We start from the raw sequence: 6,863 nt of genomic DNA on the forward strand, positions 1-6,863 counted from the left end.
TTAACCTCCCAAATAGCTGGGACCACAGATGCATGCCACCATGCCTGGCTAATTTTTTTTAGAGATGAGGGTCTCACTTTGTTGCCCAGGTTGGTCTCAGACTCTGGGTTCAAGTGATCCTCCTGCCTCAGCCTCTAAAAGTGCTGGGATTAGACAGAAGCCACCATGCCCACTCTTTTTTTTTTTTTTTTTTGCTGTTTTAAATAATGTTGCAGTGAACATTCTTGAACATACATCTCTGCTCCCATGTGTCATCATTTCCTTACATCACCACTTTCAGATTTCATTTTATTTTCCATGAAGTTTACTGAGAAGATAACGTGCTGTCATCAGGGACTTGGAAGAACTGTTGTTCAAACTGAATTGTTAAACTGGCTTCTACATGTAAGTGATGCTTGTGAAAATGAGGGTGAGAACAAACAGCTAGCCAAAGGCCTGTCCACCCCTCCTGGCGCCAGCTGATGATAGATGGCCCACCCCAAGGAGCAGAACAGACTGCCCTGGAAATGCAGATCAGTTTCCACCACTTTGAAACCTTTACTGGCTGTCAGCCTAGCAGGCGTCACATCTTCAGCATGGGGAGACAGGAGGCTGAGACGCAGGAGGATGCTTAGCCTCAGGCCCTGAAGGTCAGGGCAAGACTCTGCCTCCTGGAACTTAACCCTGAGCTGAGGTTAAAGCGTCCTCTGCAATCCAGCTGAGGGGTCAGGTTTCTGGACAGCTCAGCCAGTATTCCCTACCCTCTAGCATCCATCACAATTTAGGGAAAAAGTTCTCTTTCATACTGGTGTTTTACCTTATTTAGCAGAAAAGCCAACTGGTTGACCCCAGGTGGAAATCTCCCATGTTTAAAGGGCCTGGACTTTGTCATTACACAATTGGCTCCTTCTGATAATAGTTTCTAAAATCCTTTGCTTTTTCACTCCTTGTAGAACCTTAATGGGTTTTGATAAAAACTTGAGGTCCCAGTGACTAGCTCAAGATCACACAGCTGGTCAGTAGCAAAGATGGGCAGGACTAGAAGTTAGTTCTGCTGCCATGTTATTTACTTATCCAATAAACCGTTTTTAAACATGCAGAATGTATGTATTAGTTACAGTACAGAGTAAGTTTCTGTAACAGGGAGATCCCCAAACTTTTCCTGTACCTAACACTTTCAGAAGCTGATAGGTGGTCCAGGGCAGGTAGGCTGCTCAGCTACCTGAGGTTAATCAGGAGCTCAAATTCCTTCTATCTTGTTGCCTGGGTTGTCTTTTTTTTTTTTTGAGGTGGGGTCTCATTCTATTGCCCAGGCTGGAGTACAGTGGTGTGATCTCAGCTCACCGCAACCTCCACCTCCCAGGTTCAAGTCGTCCTCCTGCCTCAGCCTCCCGAGTAGCTGGGACTACAGGCATGCGCCAACAGCCTGACTAATTGTGTATTTTTAGTAGAGACAGGGTTTTACCATGTTGCCCAGGGTGGTCTCGAACTCCTGAACTCAGGTGATCCACCTGCCTCAGCCTACTAAAGTGCTGGGATTACAGGTGTGAGTCACTGCACCCAGCTGGCACTTTTTTTGTTTGGTAAATGAGGACCAAATGGCAAATATTTTAGGCTTTGTGGGCCAATCGTCACAACTGCTCCATTCTGCTAATGTAATGCCAAAGCAACCCTAGACAATATGTAAACAAATGAGCATGGCGTGTCCCAGTAAGAATTATTATTATTATTATTATTATTATTATTTACAAAACCAGGCTGCAGGTCAGATTTGGCCCATAGGCCAGGTGCAGTGGCTCACGCCTGTAATCCCAGCATTTTGGGAGGCCAAGGCGGGCGGATCATGAGGTCAAGAGATCGAGAACATCCTGACCAACATGGTGAAACCCCATCTCTACTAAAAATACAAAAATTAGCTGGGTGTGGTGGTACGTGCCCGTAGTCCCAACCACTTGGGAGGCTGAGGAAGGAGACTCGATTGAACCCGGGAGGCGGAGATTGCAGTGAGCCAAGATCTCCCCACTGCACTCCAGCCTGGCAACAGAGCGAGACTCCATCTCAAAAAAAGAGAAAGATCTGGCCCATAGGTTAACAACCCCTGTCCTGAGATGTCCTTTCCACCATCATATCTGTGTTCCAGAAAGAGGAATGAGGAAGTGGAGGGGTTGAATTTTCTCACAAAAACATGATCCACAGGTAGAAATAGTGCAGCATAGTCACACAATAGAATACTACGCTACAACAAGAATGAATGAACCACAACTACACACAATGCGGATGAATCTCACAAGTATAATGTAGAGCAAAAGAAGCTGACACAAAAGATTGCATATTGATTGATTACATTTATATAAAGTATAAAAACAGACAAAATTAATCTATGGTATTAAAAGTCAGGTTGCCTTTGTAAGAGATAGTGACAAGAGAAGACTTCTGAGATCTGGAAATGTTCTATTTCTTTTTCTTTTTTTCTTTTAGAGACAGGGTCTTACTCTGTTGCTTAGGCTGGAGTACAGTATGCAATGGTGCAATTGTTTTATTTGTTGATCTGGATGGCATATGTTCCCATGCATGAGTGTGTCCACATGTGAAAATTCACTAAGCTTACCATTTGTGTACTTTCCTGTATGTATACTCCAACAAAAAAAAGTTTGTATAAATTTCAAAAAAAAAAAAAAAAGTGATTCTGAAGTTGCAATCACTTCTAGGTCTCTTTCGGCCAAAACTTAGAGGACCACTTATGACTGCAGGGAATCTGGGAAATGCAGGTTCATTAATTTTTTTAATTAATTAATTAATTTATTTATTTATTTTAAGATGGAGTCTTGCTCTGTCACCCAGGCTGGAGTACAATGGCGTGATCTCAGCTCACGCCACCTCCCAGTTTCAAGCAATTCTCCTGCCTCAGCCTCCTGAGTAGCTGGGATTACAGGTGCACGCCACCATGCCTGGCTAATTTGTATTTTTAGGAGAGATGGGGTATCACCATGTTGGCCAGGCTGGTCTTGAACTCCTGACCTCGTGATCCGACCACCTCGGCCTCCCAAAGTGCTGGGATTATAGGCATGAACCACCACGCCTGGCCTGGGAACTGCAGTTTCCAGTTGGGTGGCCATATGCCTCTAAAATTTAGAGGAGTCTCTCATTAAAAGGAAGAAGGGAAGAATGTAATCTAGGGGGAAATTAGCAGGCTGTGCTGCAGTCCACACAGCAGCACAGGCCCATGACAGTTATCAAATCCTGCTGGGCATGACCTGTGAAGACCTCCACCCTGGCAGTAGAGTAAGTTCTTTGGTTAGCCCACCTGGCTGCCCTTGCTACTGTTTTCTGGGAATAACTCCCTTGACCTTAGTTCTCTGTATTATCTGAGTTTACTCTCAGATAGGTTATTCGTTTACTATACAGCATGGTCGCACCTTTTTGTCCTTTTTCCCTTTTGCTTTTTTTTTCTGCTTGGAACTTGGATATAATGGCAGGAGCTGCATCAGCCATCTAGGGGCCATGAGGGAGTCTTAGAAACCTCAGCCCTGATTTCCTTGGTCTTATGACATTAATAACTGGCTACTTCTGACATTCTTCTATGAGAAAATAAACTCTTATGGTTTAAACCACTGACATTGGGTCTTTGTTACCCAGAGCCAAACACAATTCTCAACTGATATGGAAGGCCTCCCTAAGAAGATGACATTTAAGCTGAGGCTTGAAGGGTTAGCAGGTGGCAGATACCAGAATAGCAGAGGAAAGCCAAAAGCCCTTTCCACTCCACTACACTGCTGACTGTCTATCATCCTCTAGGTAGGGAGATAAGAGACTGGAGAAGTCAGGAGAGGAGATTTCAAGGTGGGATTGATTGGCCAGGAATGATAGTGATGCTGTGAGGAAAGGAGGGCTTGGTGATGTGCTCTCATCTCCATGTGTATGTTTCCTTCATGGCACTTGTCACACAGAAGTTGTGATGACATGATGAACACCCGTCTGTCTGTTCTGCTAGACTGGAGTCTCCATGAGGGCAGGGACAATCCTTTCGACTGTTTATCACTGGCATAATGCCTGGCACATGGCAACCATGGAACAAGTTATTGGATAGGCCGTAGTAGAAAGAACTAGGGTAAGAGGAGGGAAAGAAAAGACACAGAAGCAGAAGAGTGGAAAACCTGGGATTGTGCAGGCTCCTTGTTAAGGGGACACCATCCCATTAGAGCACCACAACACTCCTCAGAGGCAGACAAGGGGGATTGTGGTCAAATGGTTCCTTCAGGCACCCACATGGCATGGGCTGTCCAGCTCACAGCCTGTCTCTCCTGGCTACCCAACAGGCATTAGCTCTGGGTTGGCTATCAGTGGTACCCCCCTCCCTAGCCATAACAATTGATCCAAGACATAGGTACATGACTCAGGCTGGACAATTAGAGTCCTTTCCAAGAATTTTTAAACAAGAGCTAAGAAAAGTAACTACTTCCTCTGCAGCTATGAGAGCATAAGCCTGGGTTTCCTATCATCTGGTCAAGCTTCCCGGAGGTGGCCAGCCTGGGGTAATGAGCCTGGCACCCAGAGAAAAGCAGGGAAAGAGCCACAGAAACAAAGCACTACGGGTTGTCAAATCCCTGGTTCCCGTATGCCTCAGGTCAGCTCCACCCTGCCCTTCCTAGTTTATGAGCCAATAAATTCCTTTTGTGTTTAAGAGAGTTAGTGTTGAGCTTCTCTCTTGAAATCTATCAACTACCTTTCTCTCCAAAATGCACCCTGAATCTGACCACTTCTCATCATCTCCACTGCCACCAGCCTGGTCCAAACTACTAATATGTTTTGCCTGGATGAATATAACAGCCTCCCAATGGTCTCCCTGTTCCTCTCTTGCTCTCCTACAATCCATTTTCCACCCAGCAGGCCAAGTGATCTTAGACAAATGTCAATTAGATTACGTCACTTTCCTGCCTAAACCCTCCAGTGGCTTCTCATCACTTTTAGGGTAAAATACAAACTCCTTACCCTGTTTTACAAGGCCCACCATGAGGAGTGGATACTCCTGTCTATCCTCCGACTTTATTCCATGCCACTTCCCCCTCATCACTATGATTCAGCTATATTGGCCACCTTTTTGTCCCAGACACATTAAGCTCATTATTTCTTCAGTGTCTTTGTACCTGCTTTCTTTCTTTCTTTCTTTCTTTTTTTTTTGAGATGAAGTCTTGCTCTGTTGCCCAGGCTGGAGTGCAGTGGTGCGATCTCAGCTCACTGCAACCTCCGCCTCCCGGGTTCAAGCAGTTCTCCTGTCTCAGCCTCCTGAGTAGCTGGGACTACAGGCGCCTGCCACCACACCTGGCTAATTTTTTTATTTTTAGTAGAGACGGAGTTTCACCTTGTTGGTCAGGCTGGTCTTGAACTCCTGACCTCAGGTGATACACCTGCCTTGGCCTCCCAAAGTGCTGGGATTACAGGCACGAGCCACCACGCCCGGCCTTTGTACCTGCTTTTTCAGGTCTTTGCATGGTTAACCCCTCATCATTCAGTTTTTAGTGTAGTAATATAGTAATCATGGCTCCCCCATCTCATCCCTTTCTATCTTATTATGTTGTTTAAGATAGTCACAGAAATGATCACTGCTATAATTATCTTTTAATTATGCTTTTGCTTACTTTTTTGTTGGCTATCTCCCCTGGAGTTTGAGCTCCAAGGGAGCAGGGCCCTCACCTGTCTTATTTACCATGTATCTACACAGTAGATGCTCAAGTAACATTTATTCAATGAATAAATGAATGCATTACAAAATGAGGAGGAGGTGGAGTTCCAGGCAGCCCCTAGGTTCCCTGTTGGGTCTTCTTTCCTCTGCCCCATGCACACACAGTACACACTGTTGACTAATGTTTAACTCATAGAGGAGTTTGGGCTTGACATGTGACCTCACTCAGCCTCTGTTTCATTTGTGAAGTAAGAAATAAGAGTGGGCGGCTGGGCGTGGTGGCTCATGCCTGTAATCCCAGCACTTTGGGAGTCTGAGGCGGGCAGATCACGAGGTCAGGAGATCAAGACTATCCTGGCTAACATGGTGAAACACCATCTCTACTAAAAATACAAAAAATTAGCCAGGCATGATGGCACATACTTGTAGTCCCAGCTACTCAGGAGGCTGAGGCAGGAGAATTGCTTGAACCGGGGAGGCGGAGGTTGCAGCGAGCCAAGACTGTGCCACTGCTCTCCAGCCTGGGTGACACAGCGAGACTCCATCCCAAAAAAAAAAAAAAAAAAAAAAAAAAAAGGAGTGGGCTTATTTCACATAAGCCCACTCCTTGCTAAACCAACAATGATTGTCTAAGATGCACGGAGCCAGTTGGTGGAAAAGTCCATAGACTATCAGAGTCGAATGGTGCTGGTCAGGTGGGAGGAGCACCTCATTCCTGCTTCCCCATCAAGTTGCTTGCCTTGGCCTGCTTCCTACTCTCTGGGTCACTGGTGCTCACACAGCCTTTCCCAACCCCCACCTCCAAAGGTCATATTTTACAGCTCCTTGTGAGGAATTCACATCATGCCATGACCTTCACTATGAGAAAGCACAGGCTGTAAAAGGCCAGCCTGGCTCCCTGCTCCGTGGTTAAATATTGATGATATTGGGCAATAGAGACCTGGAGTGGGCACACTACATATCCCCCTGCAGTGATGGAACCCACAGACTGCAGGTCCTCTGCAGTCCATTCTCCTGCCTGTCCAGAGGATTCGGATGTTTTCTCTTTACTTGAGGCCAACACATAACAAAGAAAGCACTGGGCTACTGGTGCTTCCGGATTGTGAAAGTCAGGTGGAGCCTGTTTGCACTCTGAGTGCACTCATTCAAGAGGTCAGTCACCCCGGAGTGATACAGAAGGCTCCAGGCCTGGGCGTGTGCTAAG

The sequence above is a fragment of the Gorilla gorilla genome, chromosome 16 (assembly GCF_029281585.2).
Source record: "Gorilla gorilla gorilla isolate KB3781 chromosome 16, NHGRI_mGorGor1-v2.1_pri, whole genome shotgun sequence".
Classification (NCBI taxonomy): Eukaryota; Metazoa; Chordata; class Mammalia; order Primates; family Hominidae; genus Gorilla; species Gorilla gorilla.